General features: G+C 37.8%; 1 pseudogene; it reads right to left on the bottom strand.

The window, feature by feature from the left end:
- Positions 1 to 2,588: 2,588 nt before the first annotated feature.
- Positions 2,589 to 18,913, bottom strand: LOC114610647 (annotated as a pseudogene).

Genomic DNA, 18,913 nt, shown 5'->3' with positions numbered 1-18,913 from the left:
TCTAACTCCTTTATTCCATATGTTGACATCCAGTTTTCTTAGCACTTTTTGTTAAAGATGCTTTTTTTTTCCTTCAGTGTGTATTTTTATAATCTTTTTCAAACTATAGATGGCTGTAGTTATATGCAATCATATTTGGTTCTTTTCTTTTCCCACTCAATTTATCTCTCAGATTAAGAGCCTCTTTTTATCTGACTATCGTTGCTACATATGTGTATATATAAACACAGAAGTATATAAATGCAGCTTGATAAGCTTCTTGAGAGTTGTTTATGTGTACATGGTTTGAATCAGCCCAGATGGATCCATCTACAGTCCAACTCCTGCTCTAAGGCTCAGGGAACTTCACTGAAGAGGAAGGAAAAAGATTGTAAGAACCAGAAGATCAGGAAGTCTGTTGTGAGATTGTGTCTCTTAGAAATGATAGGGAAGTTATTCCTATGGTGCCTCAATAATATGGCTGATCTGAACAATGGCAACATTAATTGACATGCTCCCTTAGGAAGTGGAATCTGATGGGCAGACAAAAACCTTATAGAACTTAGAAAAAACTTAACTGGTGTAAGAGGGACAATTACTTCTCTTTTGTGTTGTGTCTTTACCTGGTTTTTCGGTTACAGTAATAGTGGCTTTGTAGAAGAAGTTAGGGACTGGTCTCACTGTTTCCTCTTTGAAATTCTGGTAGAGTTTTTTATATTAAATCTGGACATGAATGTCTCTTAAATGTTAATTTGAAGGGGTCTTATTTCTGTTTCACTTGAAGTTACTTGCTATTTTAAAAACTAATACAGTGTAGTGGTTTGAATATGCTTGGCCCTGGGAGGAGCAATTTTTAGAGGTGTGGCCTTGTTGGAGTAAGTTTGTCACTGTCACCCTGGGCTTTTAGAGCTTCCTCCTAGCTGCTAGAGGATGCTAGTCCTCTGTTTGCCTTCTGAACAAGATGTTGAACTCTCAGCTCTTCTTGCATCATGCCTGCTGGGTATTGTGGTGCTCCTGCCTCTGAACTTTGCCTTGGTCATGCTACCTCTTCACAGCAGTAAAACCCTACCTAAGACCTACATGTTAAAGACAAGAGAAATTTGGTTATCAATGTATCCTAAACATAATACACGTAAACAAAAATAATCCATACAAGTGGTAATGATGATAAACTCATGCGTGACTATTTTAACCTATCATTTATCTTCATAAAAATGTTACATAGACCTACTTAAAATTACTCCAATAATGTTCATGTAAGTTTACATGAACAATGCCCCAGTTTACATACATGCATACACATATACACATATTTTGTATATCTTGCAAATATATACATATATATGTATACATACATGTATACATATATATGTATATATACAGATATATATATATATACTTGTGAGGTACACACACACACACAATCTTTCATGAGATACATACATACACACACACATACATACATACACACACACACACACACACACACAATCTTTCATGAGAGTCACAGAGTTTGATAGAAGAGAAATTAAGGAAAAATTTTATTTAATAATCTAGACTTCCTGTCAGATTTCTTAGTAAGATCTGTCAGTATTCTTCTGTCATGGTAATTGCATAGTGTTTCTGGTTTTATGTTGAAATTAAAAAAAAAAACTGGATGTTATTTTTTTCTTGTTTCCTTTTTGACAGTTTACTTACTATTATTATATTACCTACTATTACTATTAATGATATTATTATATTATTCACTTACTATTATTATTATGATTTAGTTTGTTAAAATTATTGATAACTGCATTTTGATCAAATATCTTAATTACATCTTAATTTTGATACATAACCCATTAACACTTGCTTTTGAATATTGTCACCACAGAGACAAAAATGTTCCTTATATATGTTCAATTTTTCCTCAAATCATAAACTGTGTAAATATTAATATCTTGTTTATTTACATGAGAGATGTTGAATGGTTTTTTCTACTCTCCAAAGGTAGAGCTCCTGGTAAGTCAGCAGTATTAAATATGTTATTCTTAAAAAAGAAGCAATGATGGAGGTTATGATCAAAACACACTGTAATAAACTGGAATTTCTAGAAGACCTACCAAAATAAAATTTAAATGCAAGAAAAATATTAGTTGTTAGTATGATGTGAATATTTAAGAAAAAGTTTTGTGTCTATATGTGTATATATGTGTATACTCACATTTTCACAAACAAATAGGTGCTGTTTTTTTCAATATGTATTTACTGTTAGAAATAGCTAAGTCCAACTTCCTATACTGAGAACTTTCTTGAAATATTTAACACTTTTGTAATTAGATACTGGAAACATCTCTCAGCCCAGTGGTCACACTGATGTTCTCTCTTTTGCTCTTTCCTTCATTATGAACCATACAGAATGACCCAAAGTTGGCAGGATCTTCATATCAGGAGTTTTTCTTCTCATGGTAGTTGAAAGAAGAGAAATTGGATAATTGCTTGACCAAGCCAAGAAAATCTTTAGGGCAGATTAGGTGAAAGTGTCAGTCATGCTCATGGATCTCACTGTTCGACAGAGGTCATGGAATAAATGCTCCATTGACTCCTATGGGATGTTTAACCGTACATTAGACCTGCAGAAATAGCCTGACATTATTTTTTAAGGTAACTGTCTTTCTCATGATCTTTCTGAAAGCATTTATCATACCCTTACTTCTGAGGTTGAATTTGATGGGACTGAGAAACGAGGTAATCATGGTATATGGAATTACTGTGATCTGTTATCTCCCCTAGAGGCTTCTGGCTTCATATAAAGAATAGGTGCAAAACCAAAGTGAATGATGACCACGGTGAGGTGTGAGGCACAGGTGGAAAATACTTTTCACATATTCTCAGCTGGAAGGATTTTTGAGGACACAAGAAAGGATGAACACGTAAGTCAAGAGTCTGAGTAGGAATGTACCAAAACAAAACAAAACAAAAAAACAAACAAAACGAAAACCAACACTGACAATAGTCAGGAAGATGAGTAAGATTATACTCACCAGATCCAACATTGATATTAATGATACATTGAATTCTGTGAAGTTATTGTCTATGCAGTACAGTATCTGCCTTCATATGGCAGAAGAAGTGTCTGATGAGGTTAAGTATGCAGAAAGATACCATGAATACTAGTGCAAGTTGTATAAAAATAAATCAAGAAGCCTCTAACCCAAGAAGAGGCCACAAGTTACCCACATGCAATATTAGTCATCAGAAGAGGATATCTGAGGAGTTGCAGATGGCCAGGAAGTAGTCATAACCCATCAAGGTGAAAAGAATAGTGTGCTCCACCAGGACCAGGAAGAAACACACCTGCAAGCCACAGATTGTGACTGAAATTTAACTGTTCAGTAGATTCAGCAGCATCTTGGGGATAATAGTCAGGGTATAGCAGATATCAGAGAAGGTGAGTGCAGTGAGGAAGAAATAAATAAGAGTGTAGAGAGATCTGTCCACCAAAGTCAAACCCATGATGGCCAGGTTGTCTGGAAGAATGACCATATTTAGGCAAAAGAAGACTACAAAGAGGGAGGTCTGTATGTGTGGGTAAGCTGAGAAGCCTATGAGAATAAATTCATACAGGATTGTGGGCTGATCGTCATTGCCTGGGTTCTTGAAATGTGAAAAAAAGAACAAATAAATCTTCAATCTTTCTTATTCTTTAATATATTCAGATGAAATGAATGGTGTGAATACAGTGGATCATAATCAATGTTCTATTCAGTTTAGCAAAGCATAGCCAAGTATATAGATGATTCAAATTCCTAATTATGCATTCATCCATTTCTTCAGGAACTCATTATTAATGATATGATTATGTCCAAAGTAATCATTCTGACCTATTTAAAACACTTTTGTTAGCTGTTAATTTAATATTTCTGAAATACTCCAATGGTATTCAGTTAAAAGAGCTTCAGATACAATAGCTGAGATACGTTTGAATAAGACTCCCTACACTTACATATACTGAGTTTGTAACCAGAGGAAATTTTTCAGTTAATAGCACATTTGCTGAACAGGCACAAAAACTGTAGTTCAAAAATCTGTTGCCAAAATAAAAGCTGAGCAAGCCTGCATCCCAGCGTTGAAGATGCAGAGAAGGAATTACTTGGGCAATTGTCTGGCTAGGCTATTAGGAACTAGCAATTTCTCACCTCAGCAGAGACTTTGCCTCAGTCAGTGGATTAGAGAAGGATTGAGAAAGGCACTCAATGTCAGCTTTGTGCCTTCATGTGTGTGTCCAGTCATGTGCATATCCACTCATGACCACCTATACATATATGTAAAAACTCATACTAACACATAAACATGAAAATCATAATATAAAATAAAAGAATATGCTGAAAGATAAAGGGACAGATACTAACACAGACACTCCTCAATAACAAATTTCCTGTAAATATTCACAAAGTAAAGACTGAGAGTGATTTGTAAGTAATTTGAAAACTACACATATGCAATGGCTTACAACTGTCAGAGAAATCTAAAGTAGCTATTCTTATTGAAGAAGATATCTAGATCCTAAATTATTAAGAAATGTTTTAAAACTTGCTTTGACTTTGATACTCTGAGAGGAAGGAAGTATCAGAGCTAAAATACCTCAGCATTCAATTTGAAAATAGTTATGATAGATCAACTCTAAATGAGATTTATATACTTCTGTTATCCCACCATCAAGACTCTAGATATATCAGAGAAAAGAGGGCAGAAAGAATGCAAGAACTGAATGATGGGAAGAATACTTTAAATTTCTGCATTATGGACATTATATGGTAACCACAATCATGGTCTTACACCTGCACAAGATCAAGGCAGTGCAAATCCTAGCACATACACAGCTGATGATCCCTAGACCTTGTTACACTCTGACTATCCATTGGCAGTAGTTTCTGGAAAAGGAAAAATTCCTTCTTTATTGAATATTTGCCCATTGAATATTTTCTATGGTCCAGTGAGAATACCTATGCAATATGGGAGCTCTGAATGGATTTAGTGGACTATCAAGAAAGGAAGATGGGAGAGAGTCTTAGGATTTATGGGTGGGGAGTTGGAATGTAAATAGGAGACAAAAACAATTATACTCCATTGTATGCATATATGCAATTTCCAAAAATTATTCAAAAATACCCCACGATTATCAAGGTTAACAATGATAAAAACATGTGGTGATGTTGACACCTAATACAGGCATTCATAAGATCATGCTCATTTCCTGAATTCTCAGATCATTGCTAAGAAAGAGACAAAGGCTGCAAAATCACAGTATGAATTCTTCAGAAACTCTGATCTATTTAATTTCATCCTCCCCTGACTACCACAGTATGATGCCTGTCTTTATAATTAATACATTCAAGTTTCTATTATACAATGCTATGTTCCCCGTCTTAAAAGTCAACGTATTTGACAAGTAGTATTTATGGAGTCTACATTTCCCAAAATACTTTTAATGTTTATTGATTTTTCACTTCACTGAATAAATATGAGGAGCATAAGACAGCTGTGATCCATGTAGGACAGCTTAGATTAACTTATTTAGGAAATAATTATATCTTGGAAGTGACATATTTGTAACTGGAATCACAATGTTTTGTCTCTAACTCCCAATTTTTTCTACTCCCCAGTGTTTTTCCTTTCAATAATGTGACTATGATAAATTATTTCTGTGTTTCTCAAGGTGATACTGCAGAAGACTTAGCAGACAGAAATTCCCAATAAACATTGTTTGGACAAGTTAAGGATTAGAAAAAAAATCTATAGAAAATGTCTTCTTTAGTTTTTCACTATTGTGAATTTTAAACAGGCAGAGTAACAGAATTTCCACAGTGTTTAAAACTAAAATTAAAATCAGATTAAATTAGCTTATGGCAGTATCTGTCTTGCTGTTGTCAGAAGAGGCAAAGAAAAATAATGTAAACATGTAAGTGGCTCCAGAGATAATATAGGACCCCATGGACTCCAGCATTTATATTTTTCTGATTCTTCTGTCTTTTTATACCTGATTCAGTCATTCTTTCCATGTCATGGATGAGCAACATTCTCTAATTTTCCTTCTTTTCTCATCCATTTTTTCTTTCTTATGTTGTTTCAGTACCTTTTCATATGTGAATGATTATTTCTCAGTTAGAAGGAAAGTTCCTAATATATATATATGGATATGGATACATATATCACATATATCACACATACTACACATATATGTATATATAGTTTATATAGTATGTATATATTACAGAAGAATACATATAACAGAGGGTGAACATAAGCCTCCTTAGTATCTGTGTATGTTGTAGGTTTTTGAAGTCTCAATATTTGCTTCCTCAGTATTACACCATTTACTTCTCAAATCACTTAGGTTCTTAAAAGGCTCTTCTGTTATCTCTCTCAATCAAATATATACTGATGAGAGTCAGTAGAACACTATACAAAATACCCTAAAGTTCTCTGGCTGTCTATGTAACAACTCTGTAAGGAAGTCATTTCTAGGTTTTTAAAATAAGAAGGTAAACTTACTTCATTGAAAAAAGCCTGAGGTCAGTATTTCTATTTTGGTCAAGCTTCAAGAATGGCATATATAGCTTGATTGTGCTAGTCCTTTTTGTCCTGGAAATACTTTTATTCCTGCCCATCATGTTAAAGCTTATCTTTAACAACAGCAACACGCTGGCAGCCAAAGGACATGTGTTGAACCTGAAAATGGACCCTCAGACAGAGTTATTAAGTTAACAAGGCTGGCAAGCCAAAGACAGGTAAGATTTTGCACAGAGCTTTACCAACCTAAGACAAAAGTACATTGCCTTGGATAATGCATATTCCATGAAGGGTAAGGAAGGCATTCTTGTGTGATCAGCCTAAGCAAGCTCAGTCATGTTAATGAAATAAAAATGGGGGGAAGGCAAAGAGCCTTTGGGGCAGCTTGGCAAGAATCTAACATGGACCAAGGACAAGGAAGTGGGCTGCTTGGCAGGAATATTACATTGGCAAAGGACAAGGAAGTAGGCTTCAGGCAGGAATCTGACATTAGGCTAGAACAAAGAAGTAATTTCAGGCAGGAATTTCAATTTAAACCTAGAATAAGAAGGTAGGCTTCAGACAGGAAAATGACTTTGGGCTAGGACTGTGAAGTTGGTTCAGATATTTTGGCCATCCTGATAAGCCCTTAGAAACAGTGATCATGGGAGTGTTCACAGAATTGTGTTTATTGCCTTGCTTGTTCTTTGACTCTTTGTGTTTATTGTCTTGCTTCTTCCCTGACTATTTGCATCTATTTTATTGCTAGACCCTCTAGAACTGATCTTAATACATGCATGAAATTAAAATGATATAAAAGCAAAAAGGAAGAGGGGGTAATGGATAGGGGGTTCTAGAGAGGAGATGGGGAAGGGGATGACATCTGAAATTTGCTGGGAGCCAAGACTTCCTTCTTCTTGAGAACAAATGTCAGTTAAGTAGATAGCCTAACTTAAGAAAGACCTTATCAGCCTTCCTGCCTGGGAGAGAAAATTAGCAACTTGAGCCTAACAAATGTATTATTGCCCTCTTGCTCATGAGATAGTGGTTTGGGCTAAGGAATACTTGCAAATAACTTAACAATTACTGGATGACCATGGACCCTGACCCTCCTCCCTGCTTGCCTTTATAATGGCAGCCCAAACAATAAAATTTAAGCACTTGATCAGACATTCAGACTTGTGCTTTTTCTTTGTGTCTCTTGTCCCATCTTTCACCCCCCTTCCATAGAGTCTCGTAGAATCCCTGTGAGACAGGGGCACTTAGTAGCCAACATGGGCCCTTTGGGCTGGGGTCCTATTGAAGGGTGCTTCCACATGGACGTCCTGCAAGCATAGAATCAATGCTTCTCCAGGGAGAAGAAAGAAGATCCACATTGTGATTGCCACAGAGTTACCTACCTGTGAAATTGATCTAGAATAGGTAGGAAAAAGCAATGAAATTATGAGATAAGTGTTGAACAAACATGATTTGTCCTTAAAGGTTCTCAAAGAGTCCCTCATGGCACAAGGATTAAATGGTTAAGAAAAAGGATCTTAAAAGATTCTTTGAATTCATTGGTGGTGTTTGTACATGGTCTCCCCAAGAGGGAACTACTGATGACAAAATGCTGCACCTCCTAAGGAGGAGATGAAAAGTTAGATCTTGAAAATGAGAGAGAGAGAGAGAGAGAGAGAGAGAGAGAGAGAGAGAGAGAGAGCTAAAACAGTTGTCTGCTCTCAGGTGTGTTAGCAAAAGAAAAGGAAAAGCCTATTTCAGAGCCCCCTGGGAGCAGGAGAGAATCAGGAGATTTCTCTCTGGCTCCTACCAGAGATATTCTTAGTTATGCTTTCTTTGTCTATTGTCTGTCCTTGGTGTGCCAATCTGTCCACATGTCAATTGTCTGTCTTTGCATTGTTGTTTGAATGATTGTTGTTCTATGTTTCACATTCAAAAGAAAAATAATTAAAATAGATGGTCATCCACCCCTTGATTTAGCTTAAAACTTCCTTAAAAGGCAATATCAATTTAGACAACAGAAGCTGATAGATAAGTTACAATGCTCTGCAACTTGGAGCAAGGCACAGCAGGAGGAGCCCTGGGAGGAGTGATTATTTGCATAAGCTGCTCTTGGAGTGCCCAACAGCTTTTTGGCTTCCATGGTAAAAGAATTGATTGCTTTTTTTTTTCTTAGAAAAATTTCTGTGACAGTGTTTATTGATTAATTGGGTTCAACAAATGACAAGGGGGTTTTCTCTTGAAATTACAGCTAGAAAAGGTAAGAAAAATTTGTTTGGATAAAATATATAATATGTGCATCTTCACTTTTGTTTCTGACTGATTTTAAAAGTATTAAAATGTTCTATGTGTCTTGGTTATACATTATTAGCCTATAAGTTATTGGGTACGATTAAAAGTTTGCAACTTTTGGTAACAGAAAGCTGGATTAAAACTGATAGCTCCGGATTGGAGTCATTCAGAAACCAGATGTATTAAGGATAAAATTGAAAGCATCTCTTTAATAAGATACTAAAATCTGCACTATCATACGTTCATGTATAAGAACTGACAGCCAAACTTTGTAAGCTTAAAGTAATATACTTGATGTTAATTTTCGAAAAGAAAATAGATTTTTTTTACATTGTTAAAAATTGGCTTTGTTTCCCAAAGTTATGGTTATACTCTAATGTTGCAAAAGAAGCTTTAAAATATAGTTAAACTGCCAGTATTCCATTGGCTGTAGTTGGCAGTTCAATCGTGAGCTCAAGAATTTTTGACTCACCCATGTTTATGGTTGAGAAGGAGATCAAGCAGGTGGAGATAATTGTAAGAGATTTACATTTGACATATTTGCTTGTAATTTTTGAGAGACCATGAAGTGGAAGTGATATCATTGGAAAGTTTTGCCTCATGGAATGGCTAATAGCCCTTCATTATATAAAAAATTTATTGCTGCTTCAATTCCAAAAGTTTGGAGTTTGAATCTTTCAGTGTATATTATTCACTGATCCCTCTGAAAGGAATTGTAATACAAGCCTTTGCTTTCATACAACAAGCTTTAAAATTTTGGGGAGTGCTTGTTGCTCCAGAAAATATTCAAAGGCAATATCTTTTCAATATTTGAGATACCACTTATATTCCTATATAAATTGTGGCACAGAAAATTAAAAAAAAGAAAAGATAGTTTATTTACTTTAAATTATTTTCAAAAGCTTCTAGGAGATGCTAATTGGATCACACCTCACCTTAAGCTCACCAGAAGAGGAAGTAAGCCTCTGTTTGATGGTCTCGAGGGGGATGCAAATCCTAATTTCCCTCAACAATTGACTGATGAAGGAGAAATAGCTTTGCAGAAAGTAGAGAAAGCTGTTAGTTATCAGTAGTTACATTATACAAATTGATCAATTGTTGGCTGTTTCACAGCAGTTCTTTGGCAAAAGGGGTCATTAATATAGATGCATATTTCTTTATCTCCAAAGAAAGTTTTAACATCCTGTTCTGAAGCTGTTGCTGTGTTAATACAGAATTGTAGGTGAAGATTGCAAAAGTATTTTGAGAAAGAACTTACTGAAATGTTCCTTATTCCAAACAGCAATTAAATGGGTTATTAAAGAATACTGATATTTCACCTATTACATGACTAACTTTTTAGAGAAATTCAATAATCATTATCCAAGAGACAAGTTGTTACAGTTTTCCTCTATGCATGCTTTTGTATTTCTCATAAATTTACACATGTAGCCCATAGAAAATATGTTTACTGTATTTACAGACAGCTCATCGAATGGGAAGACAGTATATGTAATTCAATCACATGTTCATTCTTTTGAGTTTCCCCTTGCTTCAGCACAAATAATTGAATTACATGCTATAGCCACTATTTGAAATGCTAAATAATCAGGCTTTCAATTTGTATATTCATAGCCAGTATATAGCTCATGGTTTATAACTGCTTGAAATTGTTCCTTATTTAGATATTTCTAATTCTCAAATTTTACAAATACAGCTTAATTTAAGAAACATGTATTTTCCCTTAACTTTATAAGACATCTAAGAGCTCATACTAGATTACCTGGACCCCAGGAAAGGGCTACAGCAGATTTGTATACCAGGCAGATTATAGGCCTTCTTTTTTCTTCTTGTCAGTTCTTCTTAAGGCAGTGGAAGAGCATTGGTGGTGGTGGTGGTGGGTGTAACCTTGTTGTGGGAAATATTTAGAGTTGCTATATAAGAAGAGTTTACTTGTTTAAGTTACTATACCACTGTGGCTGGCCTACTTTCTGCGACCCTCTGAGGCCAGAAACTGCAGTTTCTGTGACTTATCATCTCATCCTAAAAACAGCCAAGGATTAAGTAAACAGCCTTAGTTCTACCTCAGCAGGAACTGCTCAGCTAACACATGCCTGCAAGTTTGAGGTCACAGGAAGAAAATACACTTAGAGAAGTTGTTATAGAGTTTATTACTAAGTGTGAAAAGTTTCCTATGAAAGCTAAGGGGAGAAGTGGAACGATCATAAGTGGAGAAAAGGAAAACTTCTATTCTATATGGGAAAAAGGAAAAGTTCTATTCTATAAGCTACTCAAAGTGGGTAGAGGTGAAAAGTTCTGTTCTATCTCTCCATTGTATCGGCCTCTTATCTCTTTTGTCCTCAGTGTTTATACATCTTTCAGAATACATGATCATATGTTACAAAGTTGATCACAAGTTCACACCAAGGGTCAAATCATAAATTGAAATAGAAGTTTGCAACAGAGAATGTTTATTAGTGAAGTTTGGTATAGATAGGCCCAGACAATATTTTATCTTCTGTCCTGGCACCTATAGTAAATCGTTGGTTCCCTATTAATGACCTTTGGCTAATAGTTTTTGTGGCCTCTTAGAATGTGCTCTGAGTAGGAAAAAGTCTGGCTATTATCTAAGAGCAATTAACTGATGACACTTCAGAGACTGGCAGAGTTCTCATTGCAGTTTTGACTCTCAGAGAAGGCCCTAGTAACAGTCCAGTTATAAAAAGGCTTAATAATCATTGATATAATTTTAGTAATTTTTATAGGATCATCATTAAGACTCAAGAAGTCATCTATTTGTCTATATAGCATCACCACAAGATAGTACATCTTTGTGGATCTGGAGAGATCTGCTTCAAAGGGGTGTGCTATTACTTATTGATTGTTACATATGTTTAATAATAATAGCTTGAGACAATAATTTCATATTTCTAGAGAGTATACAAGTCAAATTGCAAAAACTTATTCTCAGTGTCCTCAATTTTTTCATAGTGGTGTTAATGCTTGAGGACTTATACCTAATCAATTATGACAAGTAGATGTGACTCATTTCTGATTTTGGAAAATGAAAACATGTACATGTGACTTGACTTTTTTTAGGCTTTCTAGCTACAACTGCTTTAACAAGAGAAACAACTAAAAATGTAATTAGTTATTGTCTACATTATCTTTCTATGCTTAAGATAGATGGATCTGGCTATTACAGTTGAATATTTGAGATGTTTTGTTGACAATTTAATATTATCCATATTACTGGGATTCCCTATAATCCTCAAAGACAAGATATTGTGAAACAGATATTATGGAACTTTAAAATTATATCTCTAGGAGCAACTACTGGTGCCTTTGCCCTGGTTTTACAAGGAACACTGAAAAATTGGCTTTTGAAAAATAAAAGAGGGGGAGTTATACACCCAGTAGGGGTCCCCTAGAAATATTCTTCATCATGCCTGGTTTGTTCTCAATTTTCTAAATCTGGATGCTCATGGCAAATCTGCTGCTGATCACCTCTGGCACACTGAAACCAATAAAAACTATGCCACAGTTATGTGGAAGGACCCTCTTACATTTAAATGGAATGCCCCAGACCCAGTTATCATATGGGGCTGAGGATTGATATATCTGTTTGCTACCAAAGAATGCATAGCTAGATGGCTGCCAGAAAGACTAGTGAAACAAATAGATAATTCCACAAAGCCAGAACCAATTATAGATAAGATAAATAACAATTGACATCCAGGGAAGAGATCTTCCTGAGAATTCCATTCTTTTTCCTTTCCAGGTAAAAATGAACAACCTGTGGTGTTTGCTGTTGGAGGTTCTAATCCTGATGCCAGCCTCAGGACTTGCACTACTCAGAATTTCGAGGGGCCATTGACAAAGACATCGAACAGCTAGAGATTGACATCACTAATCTGGAAAACTCCCTCGTTTTGCTGTCTAAAGTGGTACCCCCCAAACAACAGAGGGTTGGATCTGCTTTTTCTTCAGCAAGGACTATGTGCTGCCATCAAGGAGGAATGCTGTTTTTATACTCACCATACTGGGGTAGTTAGAGATAGTATATCCAAGATCAGAGAGAGATTAAAATGGCAAAAGAAACAATGAGAACAAGAAGAAGAGTGGCTTAAAAACTGCTTCTCTGCCTCTCCTTGGCTTACTACCCTTCTCCCTTCCATCCTAGGTCCTGTGGTCAGTCTCCTTCACATTTTGATTTTCAGGCCTTGGACCTTTAACAAACTCACTGGCTTTATAAAACAACAAATTAATTCATTGGAATCTAAACCTCTACAAGTATATTATCACTGGCTGATAGAGCCATGGTTGAGTCTTGTGTTGACATATCTACTTTAGTCGCTGCATAGAACTCAGATCTATGCACACTGGTTCTCATGGCATGAACACAGTGTGGATACCTGCAAGAGGTGCATGATGAGGTACCGCAGGGGAAGGACCCAAATTGTCCGTATCTGAGTCCCCTGTGAAGCAAACCTGATTGCATAGAGGTTGGTGTTGATTTCTTGTGTCTCAAAGTAGCTTACTAGGACCCTCGATATCCTATGAAACACATGAGACATTTAACCCTTTCCCCCCCCAAAAGGCACCATATTTAATGATAATGGGAGGATCAGGTCAATCTTCCCCCCCCTCTGGTCAATGCCCACTTATTTATCAATAAGATTTCCGAATGTCTGCTTTCTCAGACCAGTCTCTTTAAAAATTGTTAGAAAGGAGGAGATGCTGGGAGCCAAGACTTCCTTCTTCCTGAGAACAAATGTTAGTTAAGTAGATAGCCTAAGTTAAGGAAGACTTTATCGGCCTTCCTGCCTGGGAGAGAAAATTAGCAACTTGAGCCTAACAAATGTTTTTATTGCCCACTTGCTCATGAGATAGTGGTCTGAGCTAAGGAATACTTGCAAATAACTTAACAATTACTGGATGACCATGGACCCTGACCCTCCTCCCTGCTTGCCTTTATAATGGCAGCCCGAACAATAAAGTTTAAGCACTTGATCAGACATTCAGACTTGTGCTTCTTCTTTGTGTCTCTTGTCCCATCTTTTGCACCCCTTCCTTAGGGTCTCGTCAAAACCCCACGAGATGTGGCAGAAATGTAAATAAATAAAATACCCAATGTAAAAATGAAGTAAGAAAATACTAGCAAAAAGGGTGTTAAATTAGTTTTGGTATATTTAGAGGGAATTCATAACTTTTTGATAGCATATGAATGTATAAGCAAATGTCATATTTTATTAAACATGTATAGTCACCTCCAACATACTAATGAGATGGCTGTTATTTTTAAAGTTGTCATTAATATTAGAAGCATTTTGAAAAGCAAATACAGGCATGGTAGTGCAAGCATGTTATCCTGTAATTGTGGCACTCAGAACACTAAATAGGGTCTGCCTGGGCTGAACAGTAAGTACTAGGTCAGCATTGGTTAAAGTGTCATATAATGGTTTCTTCCTAAAAGAATTGAAAAGATGACTCAGCAGTTAAGAGCATAATCTGCTTTTCTTAAGGACACCTGCTCAGTTCCCAGAACACACATGAAGCAGCTCACAAGTGCCTATAACTCTAGCTCCAGTTATTGGAACCTACTTCTTATTTACCTATTTCTGAAATTGTCACTAAATTGAGTGTTCCCAGTTATGTTTGTGTTATCAGTCTATAGACTAGAGAATTGCAGATTCTTTTCAATGTCAAAAGGAAATAATAAGTAGTGCTATTCCAAAGATGCTTTCTTCATGTGTTAACAATTAATTATAAATAAAGGAGAGCCAGCAGATCTAGAATATTTTCCTACCTCTCATGTAATAAAATTCCAAAGCCAAGTCACTGTCACAAGTATACTCTGAAAGACACTTCATAATTATTTGAGTCAGTATTTATTGTCCTCCACAATTAAGTCCTGGTCTATTCTGCCTCGATGGTCCTCATTCCTAGGAGTCTTAGGGCTAGTTTCATAGATTCCTAGGTTTCTAGCTTGTCTCTAAGGTACCTTGCCTTATTCCAGTTGTGTCTCTCAATACTCTCCCCTTCTGTCCTTTGCAACACTGATCTCTTTTGTTCCTATCCCTACCATTCCCCAACTAATTCCATCCCCACATCACAACCCTTCTCCATTTTTCAGTGAGATTAATGCCTCCCTCCATGAGCCTTGCTTGTTACTTAGCTCTTTTGGTCTGTGGATGATAACATGGTTATCCTTTACACTATGGCTAATATCCATTTATAAGTGAGTACGTACCATGTTTGTTTGTCTGAGTCTGGTTTATCTCATTCAGAATGATTTTTTTCTACTTTCAACCATTTGTCAGCAAATTTTATGATGTCATTGATTTTCTTTTTTTCTTCCCCGGCCTCGCTTGCTCCCCGCTCAATCCGGCCCCCGCTCACTCTGGCCCCGCTCGCTCCAGCCCTGCTCGCTCCGGCCAAAGGTTTTTACTTATTTATTATATGTAAGTACACTGTTGCTGTCTTCAGACACTCTAAGAGGGCATCAGATATCATCGTGGGTGGTTGTGAGCCACCATGTGGTTGCTGGGATCTGAACTCATGACCTTTGGAAGAGCAGTCAGTGTTCTCAACTGCTGAGCCCATCTCACCAGCCCGATGTCATTGTGAAAATATACCACATTTTTTTTTATTTATTGTTTTGGTTGAGGGATATCTAGATTGTATCCAGTTTCTGGATATTACAAATAAAGCTGCTATAAACAAGGTTGAGCAAGTGTCCTGGTAGTAGGATCCTTTGGGAATATGCTCAGGAGTGGTATGTCTGGGTCTTGAGATAGATAGAGTCTCAATTTTCTGAGAAATTGCCATATTGATTTTCAAAGTGGCTGTACAAGTTTTCACTCTCACCAGTGATGGAGGAGTGTACCCCTTGCTCTACATCCTCTCCAGTGTATTTTGTTTACTGTGAATTCAGATGCTGCATGCTGTGCCCAGAGATCTGGTTGAAGTCCAGACATTGCCATTGCCATGATATTTGGAGCATCTCCTCTCTATGATGTGTAAAATTTATTTCTGTCACCTCTGATTGGTTAATAAAAAGCTAATTCAGTTTATCTGGGAAAAAAGAATTGGATGAGCCTTCCCATCCCAGTTAGAGGGTCCCAAGAAAAAAGAGAGAAGAAAGAGAAGAGGAGGAGAAGGACCAGGAGGTTTCACCATGACCAGATCATCAGTAGAACACACATGGAAGAGGGTGAGCCAGGGAAAGACTCTAATGCAGGGAAGATCCTTCTGGCTGGTTAATTGGCAGCTTAGTCAGGTTACCATAGCTTAGAACCTGTCCAGCTTAGTGTTTGCACATTGTTAGTATATTTATTTGTTCTTGGTGTCATTTATTTAAAGCTAAAATGGGCTAAAGCATTCATTGAAATGCCCTGTCTTTATTTGGGATCAAAAGAGCAAAGAAAGACCCCCAGAATTTACTTTACATACTGTTACTTGTGTCTTTGATCTGAGTCATTAGGACAGGTTGAGATTTGTTGTTTCTGCTGGATCATGCTGCTGCTAGTGATTCATATGTGGTGTCTACTATTGAACTGGACTGCTGGTATCCCCACAATGAAGAGTGGAATCATCCCAATGAACTACTTCTAAACAGGTCCATAACCCCCTTCTCCTATTCACCTTCTTTGTCCCCTACCTCTCTCTGGTCTGTGGGCTATAAGGGAAGTTGAAGTTTTAAAATATCCAAATACAGTAGGTTTTGCAAAGTCTAAGCCTAAAATCCTGATGTGTGTTTGTGTGTGTGTGTGTGTGTGTGTGTATTTCATATGAAGTTGAGTATTGTTCTTCCAAAATCTGTAAAGGATTGTGTTGGGATTTTGATGGAAATTGCATTGAATCTGTAGATTGCTTTTGGTAAGATGGATGTTTTGACTGTGTTAATCCTAATGATCCATGAGCCTGGGAGATTTTTTTTTCTTAAGACTAGGTACACTTTTATTTCCAAAAATAATAAGTGGAGATCTGAGATATTTGCAGACCTTGATGTTCATTTTGTGAATCAATCATACTCTGAGGACTGTCATATGGTAATAATGCCACCACTTCTTCTATACTTACTAGTTTGCACTCACTAATCACGAATGCTTATCTTTTCACTCAGTCATCATCGGGAGTGGAGTGGGGTGCTCTTACTTTAGTCAATAAGATGCATTTATTACGATCATTATCTGAAGCTTAAACCATGCCAGATTTAGGTCATGGGACCCCTTTCAAGGTGGTTTCATCCATTTGATGAATCTGTACTAACGTTTCTGTCCTACACAAGACATTAATGACTACAACTTGTGCTTTGAACACAGCATGGGTAATTTCCCCACAGAGCTTCCTTTTCGTGGAGATGTGAGTGCTGTTTATACGTCCTGTTATCAGTGTGTGGCAAGGACAGTGATGAAGTGTACGTGTGTGTACACACACAGCCATTGCACAGTTATATAACATCGTGATCTGTCTGTCTATAATCAAAGCCACGGACTTACACTACCTCCAACACTACCTCTGGACTTCCTTCCAGTTTCCTCGGCTTCCACATTTGCACTTCCCTTCTCCAGCAGCCAGAATATGCTGGCTCTGAGACATTCATTGTACACTCAAGTTCTGCACAACCAACTGACTGCACAGCCATGGGGTCCGATTGCTTATTTGCCTGCCTCACATGAGCAGGTCACCCTTCTTTCTTGGACTTAATTATTGGCTTTTAGATTGAATTGGTCAAGGAAAGAGGGAAAAACAAAAGGAGAGAAAAACAAAGGAGAGAGGGAGGGATCTTCTGTCTAATTTAATACCAAATAGCACTAGTGAACCTTATCGATTGGGAAATACATTTCAGGTAAAGAAAAGAAGAGGAAGAAAAGAATATTTGGAAAAGAGGTAAGGCGTGGCAGTTTGCCATGGAAGTGAACCACTGCCTTGGTTCGACTTTCTATGGATCCCTGCTCATAACAGACAAGGGCCGAGCAGCGGCTAACAGGGACCCCCTATCCCCATCTGTACATGGAATGCTGCCTGTGCTCTGACTCCCCAGCCTTCTGTTCCTGTGTAACTTGACATGTGGGCTGCTATAATTTTCATTATCTTTTCTATAGTTGTACACCACAGAGCCGGTACCTTGAATCTCCGACTCCAACAAAAGCTGATACAGGTTTATATGGTGAGCTTGTTGGATGTTTGGTGCCCATGAGAGGAGGTGGGTTTCCATGATCCTTGTAGCAGCCAAGGTTTCCAGGCATCTGGCAGGCAGGAATTTCACAGTACTTCCAGTAGACACCATCCTCATGTTCGGCCACTTAGCACCAAGGACTCATGTCTCCATCTGGTTTTCTGCAATAGTTGTGCAGTGTGGGGAAAATTTAGAGCCCGCCACAGTGGTAGGGCACAAGAGGGGCTTCCACTGCTGTGGCGGGTCCCACATTCGGGAGGAATCCTTTGGTTCCAGTGGCCTGGAGGCCTTGGCGGTGGCAGACCCCAATAACACGAGGAAGTCCTTGGTTCCAAAAAGGTTTATTGTCATGGCTGATGATAGATGGATCTAGGCGTACCCCCCCCAAAACTCAGGGCAGTCCTGAGCTATATAGGGAGGGAGAAAGGGGGAGGATTGGGAGAGGATCTGGGGGAGGCATTTTAATTTGCTCTGCCCTCTGGCCTTCATTAGTATGTAAATCCCTAGGGCCTGAGGCCTATAGCCTGGCTTATGTAATTCTATGGAGACCATGACTGCTTTTCAGGATCCTGGGTTCTGGGGGGCACCAAACTCCTGCCGGTTTTCACGCAGAATCCCACCCAGAATCTTCAGAGTCACTGGGTTCTAGGCACATGCTCCACCATGACCCAGGATACCCTTATGCAGTCCCACAACCCAGACCTCCTTCCCCATTGGGGTATTTCAGCATGTTGTATGGATGCTGGAAAGTCTCATTCCAGAAGAGACATGGCTTCCCACCTTGTAGTGCTGTCCAGCTCTGTGTCCACCTATAATCTGCACCATTGGCTGTGAAACATTCGGGACTGGGGCAGGTACCGGGCTCGGGCTGGGCTGCCAGAGTGAGAGCAGCAGTGGAGAGCAGCGCAAGGCAGGGGATGGGCGGCGGCAGGCAGCTCCATGGGCCAT

This window comes from Grammomys surdaster, unplaced genomic scaffold (assembly GCF_004785775.1).
Source record: "Grammomys surdaster isolate TR1022 unplaced genomic scaffold, NIH_TR_1.0 126051, whole genome shotgun sequence".
Lineage (NCBI taxonomy): Eukaryota > Metazoa > Chordata > Mammalia > Rodentia > Muridae > Grammomys > Grammomys surdaster.
The sequence above is the reverse complement of the archived record's forward strand: the minus strand, read 5'-3'. Positions and strand labels throughout refer to the sequence as shown.